Genomic DNA, 18,366 nt, shown 5'->3' on the forward strand with positions numbered 1-18,366 from the left:
GAACTACTCAGTTGATATTTGTGGGATTAAATATTACTGAAAAATCATTAAGTAACTACTGTGAACCAAGTAATGAATATGCAAAAAGGAATACACCGGGGTCCAAGCCAGTGAGTAACTTTCAATCTGGAAAACACAACCACAGTTAATAATAAACCAAGTTAAAATATAACCCAACTTCCTGCTAATGTAAGGTGTCAACTTAAAAATATATACTTTAAAGATGTGATTATAAGATAATAATGACATATACGTGCCTCACATTTTTCAATCATCTATAAAGTATTGACAGATTTTACTGTTCTGAAATTAAACTAATTAAACTTTAAAATTAAAATTTCAATTGTATCATTATCAGGATATTTTATTGAATTATAATACTATTAATGTTGGCAATTCAGCATGTTTCGTTATTAATCTGATTTAATCGGAATTTTTTGATGAATTGAACCTAATTTCATGTAGAAAGGAAAGCATGGAAGAAAATATATAGGGGTCAAAATCTGAGAGTGAAAAATTATTTTAGAACTTTCAAAGATATTTATGAATCTTGAAACTTTATGGCCGTAACATGACTTTTGTCATTGTTCCATGTTTCTTTGTGAAAAATTACTTTTCTATTTTAAAGCACTGGGCCACTAATGGTAAAAGTAATTTTCTAAGGTGTTATGTTTATATGTTTAAATGTATTGAAACTTCTATTTGGTATTCTATTTCCATGAGCTACTCATGGAAAATAGGTTATTTTTCTTTTAAATTCCAATCTCTCTCTGTCCATAAGTGAGCATGTTTTTGTCATTACATAATCACTCTCTATATCTGCATGACAAAAGATGGAATAAGAGTGATATCAGGAAAGAGAAAGCTTTCTCCACCAAAGTGCCCCTATATCTTGAAAGGAAAAGGCAGATAGGGACCTCATTCTCTTGTCTAAAACCACAAAAAGCACAGTTTGCACAAAATAACAGTAACAAATTATTCTGACACCTCTGAAAATTACATATATTATAGCTACTGTGCTAATTCTAAGATGTTTTAATATACCATGTTCATTAGCATCACAGACTCACTATTAGGCATGTTTAGAAGTTTGCTGATAAACAACATTAAATAGCTAGAAAACCACTTCATGTCATATATTTTTTGATGTTAGATTTAATGTTAACCTTTGCATCCCATCAAAATTTTGAGGACTTTCATTTACTTTTATATCAACTGATGGAGAATTATTAGCAAATCTGATTTCTGAGTTCTTTCATTTATTGCTCTTTACTGACTAGAAGGCTCTGGCAGATGCAAGACAGGAAAATTGTTAATTTGCTAAAAGCTCTATTCCCACAAGTATAATGCATTCCTGATATTTACAAATATAAGTAGAAGGATCTATACAGAGCACCTAACCAAGCCCCTCTAGTCCTAGAAAAGTGAGAGATGCCAAACGATCTTGCAATAATATACAAAAACAGTTATTTGAAAATAAAATGTATCAATTTTTCTGGAGCTAATCCAAAGAGGCCATTTCCACACATGTGTAACAAATTACTAGGAGCCTCACAAAATATATTATTTGAGTCTCCTTTCTCTGCCTCAGTCTCACTTTCATTCAGCAGAAATTATCTAAAGGCAGAATGATCATGTAGCATTTGTCTGGTGCTAAGCCACTAGGAATTGCTCTGTTAACAAACCTTTTAATAATTGCCCCTGTGTTTTAAGAACTTGCACATCACCAAACTTAGGAATAAATATAGGAGTCACTTCCAAAGAACATATAAACTAATAGCACCTTCAAGCTAGTTTTCCTAATTATATTCTAGAGTGTTTCTTCTCGTAGTCTCTCATGAATGAAATAGCCTTTTGGAGCAAATCAGGCACTTTAATAAGTTAGAGTAATGTTTGTGGAAGTAATGGAAAGACAGATGTATTAGTTAGGGTTCTCTAGAGAAACAGAATCAACAGGGAACACTTGTAAATATAAAATTTATGAAAGTGTCTCATGTGACCATAGGAACGAAGAGTCCAAAATCCACAGGGCAGGCTGCGAAGCCGATGACTCCGATGGATGGCCTGGACGAACTCCACAGGAGAGGCTCACCAGCCAAAGCAGGAATGGAACCTGTCTCCTCTGAGTCCTCCTTAAAAGGCTTCCCATGATTGCATTTAGCATCACTAATTGCAGAACACACTCCCCTTTGGCTGATTACAAATGGAATCAGCTGTGGATGTAGCTGATGTGATCATGACCTAATCCTATGAAATGTCCTCATTGCAACAGACAGGCCAGCACTTGCCCAATCAGATGAACAGGTACCACAACTTGGCCAAGTTGACACCTGTCCCTAATCATGACAGCCCACCCCTTGTCAACTTGGCACCCATATATATATATATATATATATCACCTTAGACCATACTTAATCTCCAAATGAAAACAAATAAGCACACATTTTTTCTTTTACCTGACAATACTCAACTGTCCTGCATATAACTGGAAACACATTAAATCTCTCCAGAATAGGGTGCAAATGCTTGGGCAACATTCATTCTTAAACTTGATATCTTACAACTTAAATAGTATAACACGAACAAAATAGCATTACAGTCCTCGTTTCTGTAACTGATCATGTGGTTGAAGTTCATATTTATCACTACCTTCTTCCACTACCCATTCCATGTTCCCTTTCCCCTCGGCAAGCACTTCAGCTGGCCATGGTTCTTTGCCTGGTGGGGTGACCCAAACCTTCATTCCTGAAGTCTCAGAGCCATTAGTGGTCCTGCCTGGATTGTGTTGTTGCAGTTTTCCATTGATTTTAATCACAGGGTATGGTAGTACTAATAGACGCCCCAGGGGATCTCCTATATTCCAAGAAAACTCTTCTTTACCTCCATTATGTAGTTGCAGTCCTACTTCCTTCTGATAGTCAGGGTCGATTACCCCAGACAATAATGTAATCCCCTTCTTGGAGTGTTGATCCAGAGGAACAAGTAGCCCAAAGTGATCAGGTGGCAATCTTAACTTCCAGTTCAGTGGTATCACTGTTGTTTCTCCTGGAGAAAGCATACCCCATTTTGGAACTAAAACCTGTAGACCAGCAGAACTCAGGGTAGCAGGGACAGGAAGCAAAAATTTTCCTAGTGGATCACTAGGAGTAATAGTGAGTGGCACCACACCCATTTCCACCCCTTGGTTCCTGGAACCATGGATCCTGGCTATGGGAGAAACAGCACCATACACTGGACGCTGATTCAGAGCATACACAGCTTCCTGGAGAACATTACCCAAGCCTTTCAAGTTTTTGCCACCTAGTTGGCACCGTAATTGAGTTTTCAAAAGGCCATTCCACCGTTCTATCAATCCAGCTGCTTCTGGATGATGGGGAACATGGTAAGACCAGAGAATTCCATGAGCATGTGCCCATTCCCACACTTCATTTGCTGTGAAGTGTGTTCCTTGATCCGAAGCAATGCTATGTGGAATACCACAACGATGGATAAGGCATTCTGTAAGCCCATGGATGGTAGTTTTGGCAGAAGCATTGCGTGCAGAGAAAGCAAACCCATATCCAGAGTATGTGTTTATTCCAGTTAGAACAAATCGCTGCCCCTTCCATGAAGGGAGTGGTCCAATGTAATCAACCTGCCACCATGTAGCTGGCTGGTCACCTCGGGGAATGGTGCCATATCGGGGGCTGAGTGTGGGTCTCTGCTGCTGGCAGATTGGGCACTCAGCAGTGGCTGTAGCCAGGTCAGCCTTGGTGAGTGGAAGTCCATGTTGCTGAGCCCATGCATAACCTCCATCCCTACCACCATGACCACATTGTTCATGAGCCCATTGGGCAATGACAGGAGTTGCTGGGGAAAAAGGCTGACTGGTATCCAAAGAATGGGTCATCTTATCCTCTTGATTATTAAAATCTTCCTCTGCTGAAGTCACCCTCTGGTGTGCATTCACATGAGACACAAATATCTTCATGTTTTTAGCCCACTCAGAAAGGTCTATCCACATACTTCTTCCCCAGACCACTCTGTCACCAATTTTCCAATTATGGTCTTTCCAAGTCCCTGACCATCCAGCCAAACCATTAGCAATAGCCCATGAGTCAGTAGACAAATGCACCTCTGGCCAGTTTTCCTTCCAAGCAAAATGAACAACCAGGTGCACTGCTCGAAGTTCTGCCCACTGGGAGGATTTCCCCTCACCACTGTCCATCAAGGACACCCCAGAAAGGGGTTGTAATGCTGCAGCTGTCCACTTTTGGGTGGTACCTGCATATCGTGCTGAACCATCTGTAAACCAGGCCCGAGTTTTCTCTTCCTCAGTCAATTCACTGTAAGGAACTCCCCAAGAAGCCATAGCTCTGGTCTGGGAAAGAGAAGGTAATGTGGCAGCAGAAGTGGAAACCATGGGCATTTGTGCCACTTCTTCATGTAACTTACTTGTGCCTTCAGGACCTGCTCTGGCCCTAACTTGTATATATCATTTCCACTTTACAATAGAGTGCTTCTGTGCACGCCTAACTTTATGGCTTGGTGGGTCAGACAACACCCAACTCATGATAAGCAACTCAGGTCTCATGGTAACTTGGTGGCCCATGGTTAAGCGTTCAGTCTCTACTAAGGCCCAGTAGCAGGCCAAAAGCTGTTTCTCAAAAGGAGAGTAGTTATCTGCAGCATTTGGTAAGGCTTTGCTCCAAAATCCTAAGGGTTTGCGCTGTGATTCTCCTATAGGGGCCTGCCAAAGGCTCCAGACAGCATCTCTATTTGCCACTGACACTTCCAGCACCATTGGATCTGCTGGATCAAACGACCCAAGTGGCAGAGCAGCTTGCACAGCAGCCTGGACCTGTCGCAGAGCCTCCTCTTGTTCAGGTCCCCACTCAAAATTAGCAGCTTTTCTGGTCACTCAATAAATGGGCCGGAGTAGCACACCCAAATGAGGAATATGTTGTCACCAAAATCCAAAAAGACCAACTAGGCGTTGTGCCTCTTTATTGGTTGTGGGAGGGGCCAGATGTAGCAACTTATCCTTCACCTTAGAAGGGATATCTCAACATGCCCCACACCACTGGACACCTAGATATTTTACTGAGGTGGAAGGCCCCGTATTTTTGTTGGATTTATCTCCCATCCTCTGACACGCAAATGCCTTACCAGTAAATCTAGAGTAGTTGCTACTTCTTGCTCACTAGGTCCAATGAACATGATATCATCAATATAATGGACAAGTGTGATGTCTTGTGGGAGGGAGAAACAATCAAGGTCTCTGCGAACAAGATTATGACATAGGGCTAGATAGTTGATATACCCCTGAGGTAGGACAGTGAGAGTATATTGCTGACCTTGCCAGCTGAAAGCAAACTGTTTCTGGTGGTCTTTACTAATAGCTATTGAGAAAAAAGCGTTTGCCAGATCAATAGCTGCATACCAGGTACCAGGGGATGTACTGATTTGCTCAAGCAATGATACTACATCTGGAACAGCAGCTGCAATTGGAGTTACCACCTGGTTGAGTTTACGATAATCCACTATCATTCTCCAAGACCCATCTGTTTTCCACACAGGCCAAATAGGAGAGTTGAACGGGGATGTGGTGGGAATCACCACCCCTGCATCTTTCAAATCCTTAAGAGTGGCAGTAATCTCTGCAATCCCTCCAGAAATATGGTATTGCTTTTGATTTACTATTTTGCTTGGTAGGGGCAATTCTAGTGGCTTCCACTTGGCCTTTTCCACCATAATAGCCCTCACTGCACAAGTTAGAGAACCAACGTGGGGATTCTGCCAGTTGCTCAGTATGTCTATGCCAATTATACATTCCGGAACTGGGGAAATAACTACAGGATGGGTCCGGGGGCCCACTGGACCCACTGTGAGACAGACCTGAGCTAAAACTCCATTGATCACCTGGCCTCCATAAGCCCCCACTCTGACTGGTGGTCCAGAGTGACGTTTTGGGTCCGCTGGAATTAATGTCACTTCTGAACCAGTGTCTAATAATCCCTGAAATATCTGATCATTTCCTTTTCCCCAATGCACAGTTACCCTGGTAAAAGGCCATCGGTCTCCTTCGGGAAGACTTAGAGGAAGGTTATCAGTATAAATTTGTGGCAGTGTAACAGGTTTCTCCCCAATAGGGACCTGGGCTCCCCTTCATTCAAGGGACTCAGGGTCTGTAAACTGTTTCAAGTCTGGAAATTGATTAAGGGGCCGTGACTCTGTGTTTTTGTAATTCAGATTAGACTTCTGTTCCCTTGACCTAGAACTCTTTTGTTTATACAGCTCCAACAAGAATTTAGTAGACTGCCCTTCTATTGTATTTCTAGGTACCCCATGATTTACTAGCCAATGCCACAAATCTCTGCGTGTCATATAATTTTGATGCCTCCTTTGAGTTTGTTGTCTATTATAATAGCCACATCTACCCTGTCTTTGGTGATTAAGTGCTGCCACCTGGCTTCTGCCAACTCGGGATCCTGTCATCCCTATTGTGTTTAAGGATTCCAGCTCAGTGACAGCAGTTCCTACAGTAATATCTGACCTACAGAGAAGTGCAACCACAGAGCTCTTGAGGGATGATGGTGCTAGTCTCACAAACTTATTTCTCACTGTTCTGGTAAAAGGTGCATCCTCTGGACATTCCCGGGGTGTAAGAGCAGGCTTTGCTTGATAAATCCACTCTAACATCCCAATCTCTCTAAGCCTCTGGATCCCCTCATCTACATTATACCAGGGCAGTTCTGGCATTTCAACCTCAGGTAATGTTGGCCACCTTTTGATCCATGTTTCAACCAACCACCCAAACAAGCTGTTAACACCTTTTCTAACTGCTCGAGCTATAACATTGAATGCAGAATCTCTGCTTAGTGGGCCCATATCAATAAATTCAGCCTGATCCAGACTTATATTCCTCCCACCATTATCCCACACTCTTAAAATCCATTGCCACACATATTCCCCTGATTTCTGTCTATATAAATTGGAAAACTCACACAGTTCTTTTGGAGTATAATGTACCTCCTCATGTGTGATACTTTGTACCTCACCTTTAGGGGCCTGTTGGGACTTTAGTCTAGTTATAGGTCTAGAAGAAATGAGGGGTGGTGGGGGTGGGTCATGAAAAGAATTAGAAATATCTTCCAAGCCATTTGCTTCAGGGCTTTCATTTGCAGTTTCATCTGGTGAAACAGGATTAATAACTCTAGGGCTAATCCCTTCAGGAGGAGGTTGGGTGGCCAATTCCTCAAGGCAGGCTGGAGGTGGGGTGGCTATGTCCTTAGGGCAGACTATTACAGGGTTATCTAAAGAAGGCTCAGCATGGTCTAGGGTTTCAACCTCACCCCCAACATCATTATCAATCCATATGTCACCATCCCATTTTTCAGGGTCCCACTCCTTTCCAATCAATGCCCTCACTTTAACGGCAGACACCATACAAGACTGAGATTTCAGTTTACGCTGTAAAGTCGCTACTCTAACAATAAGATTCTGAGTCTGATTTTCAGAGATCTCAAGTCTACGGCTACAGGAAATAAGCTTTTCCTTCAGGATACTCATAGAAACCTCTAGATCTTTCAGACGGCACTCAAACTTCTCGTTTGAAGCCTTAAGCCCATCCCTTTCACCCTTTAATGTAAACAGTGTATCTAACAACAACCAACCAACATCTCTATAACTCTTATTTCTACAAAACTCTGTAAAAGTGTCAAAAACATTATCCCCCCAGAGTCTGGCTTCGTACAAGCGAAGCATTAAGAGAATCGAATGATAATATTTTGACTATCTCCTTTGCCAACTCAGTCCATGGATTGGGAGTGTCATTACGGGAGTGATTACGGGAATCAGAGTCCTTAGTGTCTCTGAGTCCAGTCAGAGTAGAAAACCATTCATAAAAACCCATTTTTAAGATTCTGTTCCTTAAGAACCACTCCTGGTACCAAGATGTATTAGTTAGGGTTCTCTAGAAAAACAGAATCAACAGGGAACACTTTCAAATATAAAATTTATGAAAATGTCTCACGTGACCGTAGGAACACAGAGTCCAAAATCCACAGGGCAGACTGCGAAGCTGATGACTCCGATGGATGGCCTGGATGAACTCCACAACAGAGGCTTACCAGCCAAAGCAGGAATGGAACTGTCTCCTCTGAGTCCTCCTTAAAAGGCTTCCCATGATTGCATTTAGCATCACTAATTGCAGAACACACTCCCCTTTGGCTGATTACAAATGGAATCAGCTGTGGATGTAGCTGATGTGATCATGACCTAATCCTGTGAAATGTCCTCATTGCAACAGACAGGCCAGCGCTTGCTCAATCAGATGAACAGGTACCACAGCTTGGCAAAGTTGACACCTGTCCCTAACCACGACAACAGATATGATTGACTTTAATCATTTTTATTATAGGCTTAATAATGTTTCCAAAAAGAGTAGCCAATGTTAGGGTAAAGTTAATTACTGAAAAATTAGAAAAATATAGTCACCTGTACTTTATGTGAAAGTCTATTCTTAGACCTCTGACTAACGTTCCACTTCAAGATTTAGGAATGAACAAACAACCTAACCTGAAAGTGTCATGGGATTGATCGGCAATATGCCAAAAGAAATATGTGAAACCATGAAAGATTCAGAGGACCAGAAAAAATAAAACAGCAGCAAGCCAGAAAGTCTGACAATTTCCTAGATGATAGAAACGAGACGAGAAAAATTCTAGTCAAATAGAATTTGATGCTTTACAGCATGGTGCAGAACACCACTCCACTGCAGACACAAATATTGCATAAATAAAGCAAATAATTTAAAAGTATGTACATAGCCTAGTGAGGAAAACAAAAAGAGGAATGCTTAGGGATTCAAAACGAAAAGGAAACTCTATGTTAGATTGGAGAGTAGGAGGCAAAGCTGGAATGCCCACGGCAAGCAGGACTGTGCATGAAGTAGGGAACTTTAAAGAAAAACTCTGATGGAAAAAGGGCTCCCAGAAGCAACCAGAACACCAAGTTTGCACCATATTTATTCCATCTCTATGGTTAGGAAATTAAAAGCCAAAATATTAACATGGAAACTCATCTAGGATTGAAGAGAATTATAGAGTCACTGTCAAAGCGAAAGTGAAACAATGCTATAGAGAAGCAACCACATCTCAGACCATGCTGGTCCCGGATGAAAAACAACATCTGCTTAAGGGGAGTCTGTCAAAGTAGGGAACTAAAAACACTAGATAGAGTGAATTACTATGAGGGAGATCAGCAGATACAAGTATTGGAGGAATCTGTTCCTAAAAAATTAAAGAACATTTTGAAATTTAACATTAAAATGAAATTATTTAATTTTCTTGAAGAAATAAAGATGGGAAAAGAAGCTGTTAGAAACAAACAGAATTTGAGAGAATTTTAATCTGATATAACCTAATAATACGTAATATTATAGGAACTAAAAATATTTTTGAAGAGAAAAATAAAAACTCAAAGGATGAGCTAAGTAATAAAAACAGATGAAGAGAGGATAAGTAAATGGAATGCAGAGTGGAGGAAATCACTCAGAACATCTCACAAAATGTGAAATTATAAGACAAAGAAGAGAAATAGATTTTAAAAATAGAATAAGAAGGCCAAAAATACCAAATGAGCAATACTGAAGGAGAAAATAATGGAAGAGAGGAAAGATTTGAATATACAATAATTGAGAAGTTCTCATAATTAAAGAAAGACAGATTTAAGGAACTTGTAAAGGCCTAAACAGAATAAATTTTTAAATTATTTTTTTAAAAAACAACCACACCAATTTTAGTGAAACTTCTGACATAAATGACAAAGAGAAATTCTCTATGACAGTGTAAAGGCAGATTTATCTTTAGAGGTGTGATAAATAGACTGAATAGTCTTTTCATGAGCAAAACTACATTCCAGAAGGAAAACAATATGAAAAAAGTGCTAAGAGTTAAATGTTGGTCAACATTGAGTTTTCAAACCAACTGTAACATCATTTTAGAATGTGAGTAAAATGAGTACTTTTTGGACATATCAAATTTAAGAGAGTTCAGTACTATTTCTAGAACAACCTTGAAATGAACTTCAGTACACAAGAAAATGAACCCAGGAGATGCATAGATGATAAAAGAAAAAGCCAGTAAAGATGTCAGAAAACATGTCAAAAATCTAAATGAACATTAATCACAAATTAATTAATAAAAAATATGAGAACGGTAGAGAAGAATGAATAAAGGATGCTTATTCCAAAAGAAGACAGCAAAAATAAGTTTTAAAAAACCACATTTGATGGGTTGTTCAGTGGTTAGAATGCTGGCTTTTCATGTGGGAGACCCAGGTTCGATTCCCAGACCATGTACCCCCCCCAAAAAAAACCACATTTGAGCAGCAAATAAGAGATAAAAGAAATAAGTAATACTATATCAGCAATTATAATAATAATAGATTAAGCACATTTATGAAAAGATATTTGAGAATGGGTTGTTTTTTTAAAATTAAAAATTACCTATAGGCCGTTTCCGGAAATATACTAGAAGATAATGGACAAAAACATTTTTAAGGGTGCACTGGTGGGCTGGTGGTAGGATGTTTGCCAGTCATGTAGGAGACCCAGGTTCAATGCATGACTCATATACCCTTCCTACTTCACCCCGATCCCCCAAAAAGTTTTTTAAAGGTGAGGCAATAAAACAGTATTTCACAAAACAGCAATACTACTATCTGACAGCCTGAATTCTCAGGAGGTAATCTTTCATGTGGATAAAGAAATGACAATAATCAATCAAGAAAATAACAAACATGAAATTGCCTCATAATTGCACAGTCTTAAAATTCATTGTGGAAATACTTAACATAGGTATAAAAAGTTTCCAAATATAAGATGTTCATCTAATACTTCACTAGTGAAAATTTTAAATATCAGTATCAGTAGGGAACTGGAGAATAAAACTATAGTATTCATAGGATAGCATGCCATAACCTAGAACTGTATGTACTCATAAAAATGGGCCTAAATGGTCTAATATAGAATGAGATAAGCAGGGTAAATAAATTTATCAGTATTATACCATTTACATAAGTTTTAAAAACAATATTTTATATACACATATATAAAATGAAATAAAATATACATACACAATTCATAATAATGGAGAAAGAGGAATGGATTAGGAAGCATTACAATTTAGACCACCATTATATTAGTATTGCTTAATTATTTTACAAATAAAAACATGCTAAACACACAACAGAATGTTAGCATTTGATGATTCTGAGTCAAAGGAATTGGTCATTAAATTTAGTGCTTCCCTAAATATTAAAAATTCCCCAACTTCCAAAAAATATACATACAGGTACACATTACATTCATAAGAATTCGAACACGTATAAAAATCAAAATTGTGGTGTGAGGTGTGGAAAATGGTGAAAATATGTGAAACTGTCCATCATGACAGAGCCATTAAGTATGGTCTGAAATTTACAGATTCTGCAATTCTGTGTCCAAGATATTGTTTAAATTTATAATGATAGACACTAGGAAAAAACACAGTAAAACAAATTGTTGAAAATATCTCTGGGAAGTGAGACTGGCATATCTATTTGTTCATTTAGTATTTTTCCTATAGTTTCAAATTTTATTGTTGTTGTTTCCAGGTGTGTACATTCCTTTACTGGAAATTAAAATTTAATTTAAAACACAGAAAGAAAAATAATGCCAGGAAAGAAATGCACAAGCATTCAGAGATTTTAGGTGTCTGGTCTGAAAGGAGTTACATATCATTTTTCTTTACAATCTGAGCATTATATAAACCCTTTATCTTGATCAAGTGTAATTGCTTGGTATAACCGGACATAACCATTTCAATTTTTAAGTTATGTGGATTCAAAGACTAGCGTCTCTAAGTCTCATCACAAGTTTCTCTAAGTTTCATTTCCATATCCAATTATGATAGCTACCTTCAAATTTATTTCTCTAAATAAATCTCAATAAAATGGATTATATAATGATTATAATATCCTTTTAAAATCATTTTATAAATTTTTTACCAAGTGATCCCAAGCTTCATAGAAAAAATACTATAATAATAATAATACAGTAGATGATTAATACATGTAGTGCTTATTAATTGCCAGGCTTTCTTCCAAGATATTCTCACACGTTAATTCATTTAATCCTCTTGATGATACCATGAAGTCAGTACTATATCATCTCTATAAAACATTATGGATAGTTTTAGTTTCCCCACTGCTAAAATAAATACCATACAGTGGATTGGCTAAACGAGAACAATGTATTGGCTCTCAGTTTCAGAAGCTGGAAGACTTGGTTATGTTCTGGCTGGTTGGCAATCCTTGGGGTTCTTTGGCTTTTCTGTCACATGGCAAGGGGCATCTTCTCTTTTCTCTTCCAGGTTCTGCTAGTTTCCAGCTTCTGGCTGCTTCCCATGGCTTCTCTTTCCACATCCAACTTCTTTTTACTTGTAAGGACTTCAGCCACATTGGATTAAGGCATACCCTCATTCAGGTGGGGCACTCCTAGCTAATAACGTCTTCAGTGATCCTATGTACAAATGGGCTCCCACACACAGGACCTGGGATTGGGACCTGAATATGCCTTTTGTGAGGGGCATGATTCAATCCCCAATAGATAGGGAAACTGGGGTAGAGAAAGAGTAAATAACTTGCTTAAGATCACACAGTTATTCAGGGCTAGAGGTAGAGAAAGGCAGGTACAAAGCAAATAGATGAAACTTCAGCTCAAGCAGTCTGCCTCTAGAATTTTCCTCTTACTACCACTTTATGCATATTCAGATAATGCAATTTATTTTTACCAAAAAGTTTATTGCCTTTTTAAAAAGTTTATTATGATACAACATAATTCTCTTTTTTGTACTTATACAACATGGGGAAAAAATAAGAGATTTTGCTGCTCTCATTTTCCATGAAACAACAAAGAGAAACAAACAAGCAAACAAAGTCAAGGGAAGGAAAAGCAAAACCAAAAGCAAAAAAGTTCCTCTGTCATTAATGAAAAAAGTGAGTGGACACAACCCCAAAATACAAACTCTGCAGCACATTTACATTGCTGCAAAATACTAAAATCCTGTACCTTTAGGGGCATGAAGGAAAACTGAACAGAACTTTCTTCTACCTTTAGCATATTAAATATGATCCTAAAACTAGCTAGGGGAAGAGATTGTTGGAAGAGTTATTGAAAAAGGTAAAGTCATGTCTACACGGTCACAAAGCAGAGAGGTATCTTTTTTTGGTTTTATGGTAAGTTGTTCCAGTCACTCAAGTACCAAACATTAAGAATGAGTGTCTCGCAAATAAACAAGTTAACCAATTTGTCAGTTTTATATTCTGGACAAAAATTTGAATTGAAGCTGAAGATGCCCCAACTTATTCTCCCTACCTCAAGCATTTATTTTCAAGGATCTTCTCACAAATAGTTGGTTTCATTTAAAAAACATGAGTAATAACATAAAGGATTTATCAGGAAACATGCACATATATTTTGAAAGAAAAAGAAGATAAAAGGGAAAGAAAGAAAAGTGAATGAAAAATAATAAATCTCATGAAGAATTAGCCTTAGAATTCATTCAAGAAAAATTAGTTTCGGGAAAGAGTTTAGATGATTATTCTTACATAGTTTTAATGTCTAAAATATAATCTCTCATACATATTAATAAAAGAAAAGGGTGTTGGACTCTTTAGTAGGTACGGGGTATCAGAAAAAGAAGGAGGAGGAGAAGAAGAAATGAAATTAATACCTAAAAGAAAATATCCGGAGAAAATGGAAAAAGATAAAAATATACATATAAAGAAAAATAAAAACATTACAAAGATAAAAGCTATGTTAGAAGCAATAATATAAACAACTGACTGGAAAACACTGTTAGGGGTGTAGTAGACCAGCATCAGGAAGTCTAACAAAATGAACCTTAAAAGTGTATAATTAAAAACAAATGTTGCTACTATGATAGCTGTTGAAGATGGACAAAACAAATGAGATCCAACATGCTCATAATTGGTGATGCTGAAGAAAAACGTACTAGAACAACAAATCCATCCCCACCCCACCCCTCAAATACCAAAGGCATAATACAAGGGAAAAAACCTCCGGAATAAAGAAATCTTAAATCAATGGGGCAAATCACAGGCAAGAAAAAGTTGATGAATAGTGCAGACATCCATCTAAATAAAAGCAAATGAGATTCAAAGATAGAAATCTCAGACAGATTTAATAATCCTGCATAGCAACATTAACTATTGGAGGGATCCCCAGCATTGTTTGCAAATATTTACAAATTTCTGAAGGGAAAAATAAGTTTGATCAAAAAATATAATTTGTTTTCCATGTATAAAGCAAGAGAAAGAAATAGTCAAGTATAGAAGTGCACAGAAAATATAACACCTATGACTGTTTCTTTAGTGGCGGAGTACTATTTAACAGGAAAATGCAATAACCCAAGAAATAATTCAAAATAAATAATATAGGAATGGGTGAACTGTTTTGTAATGTAATCTAATGTAAAAGGCTGTTGGTAAAGAATGAATCCTTTTAAATATTGAAATAATACTTAACTAAAACTGTGAATTGTCAGGATGTAAATGCTATGTCTCAATAATGTAAAATTGATTATATCATTTAAATCGAGGTGGTGTCGGTAAGGGAAATGACCATATCTTGACAAGGACAATAAGGGATTGTTTAATATTGAAACACACACTCTAAAACATAACTTCAAACTATTAACATTTTCATAATTGTTTTTCTTAATTTTGTTACTAATAGCCCCTTTGGAAAGAAGTATATACCTAAATCTTAGCAAGTTCCTCCGTTTCACATCAGCTTCATTTTTGTTGTTGTTTAATTCAGATTTAAATTCTAAAATTAAATTTTATACTTCTTTCTTTTAAGGGTCTGTGGTAATCCCATTCTTATAAAAGTACTATCTATCAATCATCAACTCTCCCTCTACAATCATCTATCATGTCATTTGTATAATTCTTATATGCAGAATGCAAAGCAATGTATGATAATAAGAACCTACAAAAGTATATATTTTTATTATCTGAATTTAGGTATGAGGATGTCTCTAGTAATGGTCTTCAAATCTCATGACTGTTATTTAAGGATGACTGGACTTCTTTTTCGAACTTTATGTTTACATTGAGTTATTTTTAAAGAGTATATCTCATGATCCTGCATTCAAGCTATAATACTTTTAATATAATTATACAAGTAAATAAATAAACAAGTATTTTATCTTTTTCTACCTCTTCCCACTAAAAAACTGGAAAAGTATGAATTTACTTTTATGTTACTGCATATTTCTATTTTTCAAAAACCAAAGTATGTAACCAACTTAATATATCTCTCATTCTTTTCCCAAGATAACTTTTTGTTTAGGCTTAAAACCAAATACGTAATAATTTTCTAAATGACAAAGTGAATTTAGTTTCCATTAAGGAAAGTTACATGGAAAATTTTTAAGAAAATATTTCAGCCCCTCAGTAGAAATGTTAAAAGAAAGTAAAGCAGCGAAATAGTCTATAAATGATGGGCTTTCTTGCTAAGATATAAGTTAAGCATTTATATAACCTCATATAAAGCCTTATACAAAATTTGCAGATTTATACATCTGAAATCTTTGGACAACAAAGCCATGGTTATTGCTACAAAGGAAAAAACAACAACAACACAAATACCAAAGATGAAATGATGCTGTACATCTGTTTGGTATGTATATCATGCCAGTACTTTTGTATGGTTATGTTTGTTTTGTGCATTTGTGTATGTTTACGAATGTGTGAGAGGAGAGGGACATAGAAGAGGGTGCTTAAATATCTTCTTTCCTTATAAAACACAACATATATTGTAAAACCTACGACAACAAAATTAAAACAAAATAACAAACAGACCTATTAGATAAATGAAAATTGCTCAAAACAAGCCATTCAGTATTTAGCATATGGCTCCTTCTTTTACAAAGATCTTTATAAAACATAGCTATTGTAGATAAAATTATGAATACCTCATTTTCCAAATCACTTCTGTGTAATTTTACTCTTCTCCCTGCATTTTTTCCTTCCCTCAGAATAACTTCTCTTTAATCATTCTGTGACTGTTTCTTGGAAGACAAAATCAGGATGCTGATTATTTAAACGTAAGTACTTTTCATTTGGAGAAACAAGAACTATGAATTCCAATTTCTATTCAAACCACAATGTTGACAGTGTCCATTAACATAATGGGTTGTATGTGGTTAATCTCAGAGTTCCTCAAAGTTTTATTCCCAAGTCATCAACTTCTGAAACTTTCATAAAGTATTATCAGTTCCTTAATATTAACATGCTTGACTATTGTAAATGGCAAAACAAACTCCAGAAGCTGTTATCTTGAAGCTGGGTAAGTAGCAAAATGCCAAACAAAATTTGGTGAGCACATACAATCTCCAATCTTGTTTTTCTCTCCTTAACAAACCTGTCTCCAGCAAACTTTTTATAAATGATCCTTTAAATTATCCACTGGACACTGCAAAGCTCACCCCACCCCCAACACTTTGATGAAAAAAATTAGCAATCACATTTTCCCATATGCTGATACAGAAAAGGTATTATGCTATCTGAAAGTACCAGAATTAGCACTGTCATCCCATCATGCCCATTAGTTTTACTGCAGCAAAGAGCTAGTAAAACACTGGAAAATATACCTGTAGTCTCTTTTTCCCTGTTTTGATCCTAGCCTCCCCTGAATACAGATTCAATACATTTTTTCCTCACACGGAATAAATGCATTTTAAGCATCAGCATCACAAAAACACAGCATATATAAAGCAGTGACTTCTCCCCCAACCCCAGCTTTTACCTGTTATTCTAATACAAAGACACTGAAAGGAAGAAAAGCTGCAGCTTGCCCAGCAATATTCTCATTGCAGCAGACAGCACAATTTTGTACTTACAGATCTTACCAGGAAAATGTCTTGGGATCTTTACAATTTTTCTGCAGAACTCTGCTTCAAGCTCTCAGCCAGGCATGCTGTGCATCCAGGCAGAACCAAGCCGTATGGAATGCCTATGCAGCTGGGAGATAATGGGACTCTTTTTCCCAGCTGGGACTGCAAGCCTTTTATCCACTGAGTATTGCGTGGCTCTTCTCTGGTCTTAAGCATGAAATACGCTCTTTTCCTGCTGCATTCCTGACGGAACCTAGACAATTAGTTCTTGAGGCACATGTGCAAAGATCCCTTTTAGAATATTCAAAAGGAAAATTCTCCCTACATTGAAAAGTCAGTTCTATCTTCATCATCCTTCACAGAATCAGAGAGCTGAGAGCAGCTGCCATTCCGGTGGCATGAAAGATTAAATTCCCCCTCCCCTTTCTTTGACTAGAGATAGTCACTCCTGCAGGGTCATCAGAAAATCTCTCCTGTTGAAAACTGGGTCAGGCAAACTACTTATTATGTTTTCAACAGGAAAGGAAGCATTTTGTCATCCTCTGGTTTCACTGCATTGTCATTTGCAAGCAAAGATTAAGCCGGTCAAGGGTCTGCACCGATTTAGACTGTGTTCAAACACAAGCTTTCTGAAGCATTCCAGTAACTCCTGCTACTAGTTAGGGTGAAGAGAAAAGGGAAATGAATTCAGAGGAGCTTATGTTCTGCCACTAAATCCTTTCTACATCATACTTTTAAAATATGAGCATGTGACTTCTAAGGGGTAGGGAATTACGCAAAGAAAGTAGAGTCAAACAAGGCCAAGAGAGGATCGCTGCTCTCCCAAGTAACACATTTATAATCTCCAAAGGCAGAGTACAAGTGTGTATGTGTTTGCAAAACAGCTCCGGAAGGAAAAGAATGCTTTTTGTCTTTCATACCCAGCAGTCCCACTAAACTTCCTTATATATTTGGGTCTTGTCATTCATTGATTTTGAAGAGATTAACTTGGAGAATAAAAAGTAAGGAAAGCACATGGATGCACACAGAAATACAAATACATGCAAACATGACTACAATGTGACACCAGAATAATTGCTTTGATTTATTTTCATGTTGCAATGAAAATAAGTCACACTCTAAATTAACATCTTAAAATAAATGGATATTGGGGAAAAAAATCCATAAACCAAATGCAGATAAGTCAAAGATATCTCCAGACCTCAGTTTGCTTTTATCTGAAAAGCAAGCAATTTTTATTACTTCATTTTTATAACTTTGTTCTATGGATTTCTCTGATTATGTTCTTCTGATAATATACATATCTATATCTATGAGTAACTTAAGTCATTTCTTCTTAACATCTAACCTCTTTTTAGGAAGATGATGCTTCTTAATCTTAGGTAAACTCAAAATGGAATACCATTCTTCTTTCCAATTC

At 37.1% G+C, this 18,366-nt stretch overlaps 1 protein-coding gene across 2 annotated transcripts in view; it reads right to left on the reverse strand.

Moving 5' to 3' along the window:
• The window catches only part of CNTN6 (contactin 6), a 386,131-nt gene extending 368,504 nt beyond the window's left edge, over window positions 1-17,627 (reverse strand). For both annotated transcript variants that reach the window (XM_077128663.1, XM_077128662.1), the window contains exon 1: window positions 16,962-17,627. The gene's annotated coding sequence lies outside the window, so the exon portion shown is untranslated. The remainder of the gene's footprint in view (window positions 1-16,961) is intronic.
• Between the last annotated feature and the right edge of the window lie 739 nt (window positions 17,628-18,366).

The sequence above is a fragment of the Tamandua tetradactyla genome, chromosome 15 (genome assembly GCF_023851605.1).
Source record: "Tamandua tetradactyla isolate mTamTet1 chromosome 15, mTamTet1.pri, whole genome shotgun sequence".
NCBI classification, from domain to species: domain Eukaryota; kingdom Metazoa; phylum Chordata; class Mammalia; order Pilosa; family Myrmecophagidae; genus Tamandua; species Tamandua tetradactyla.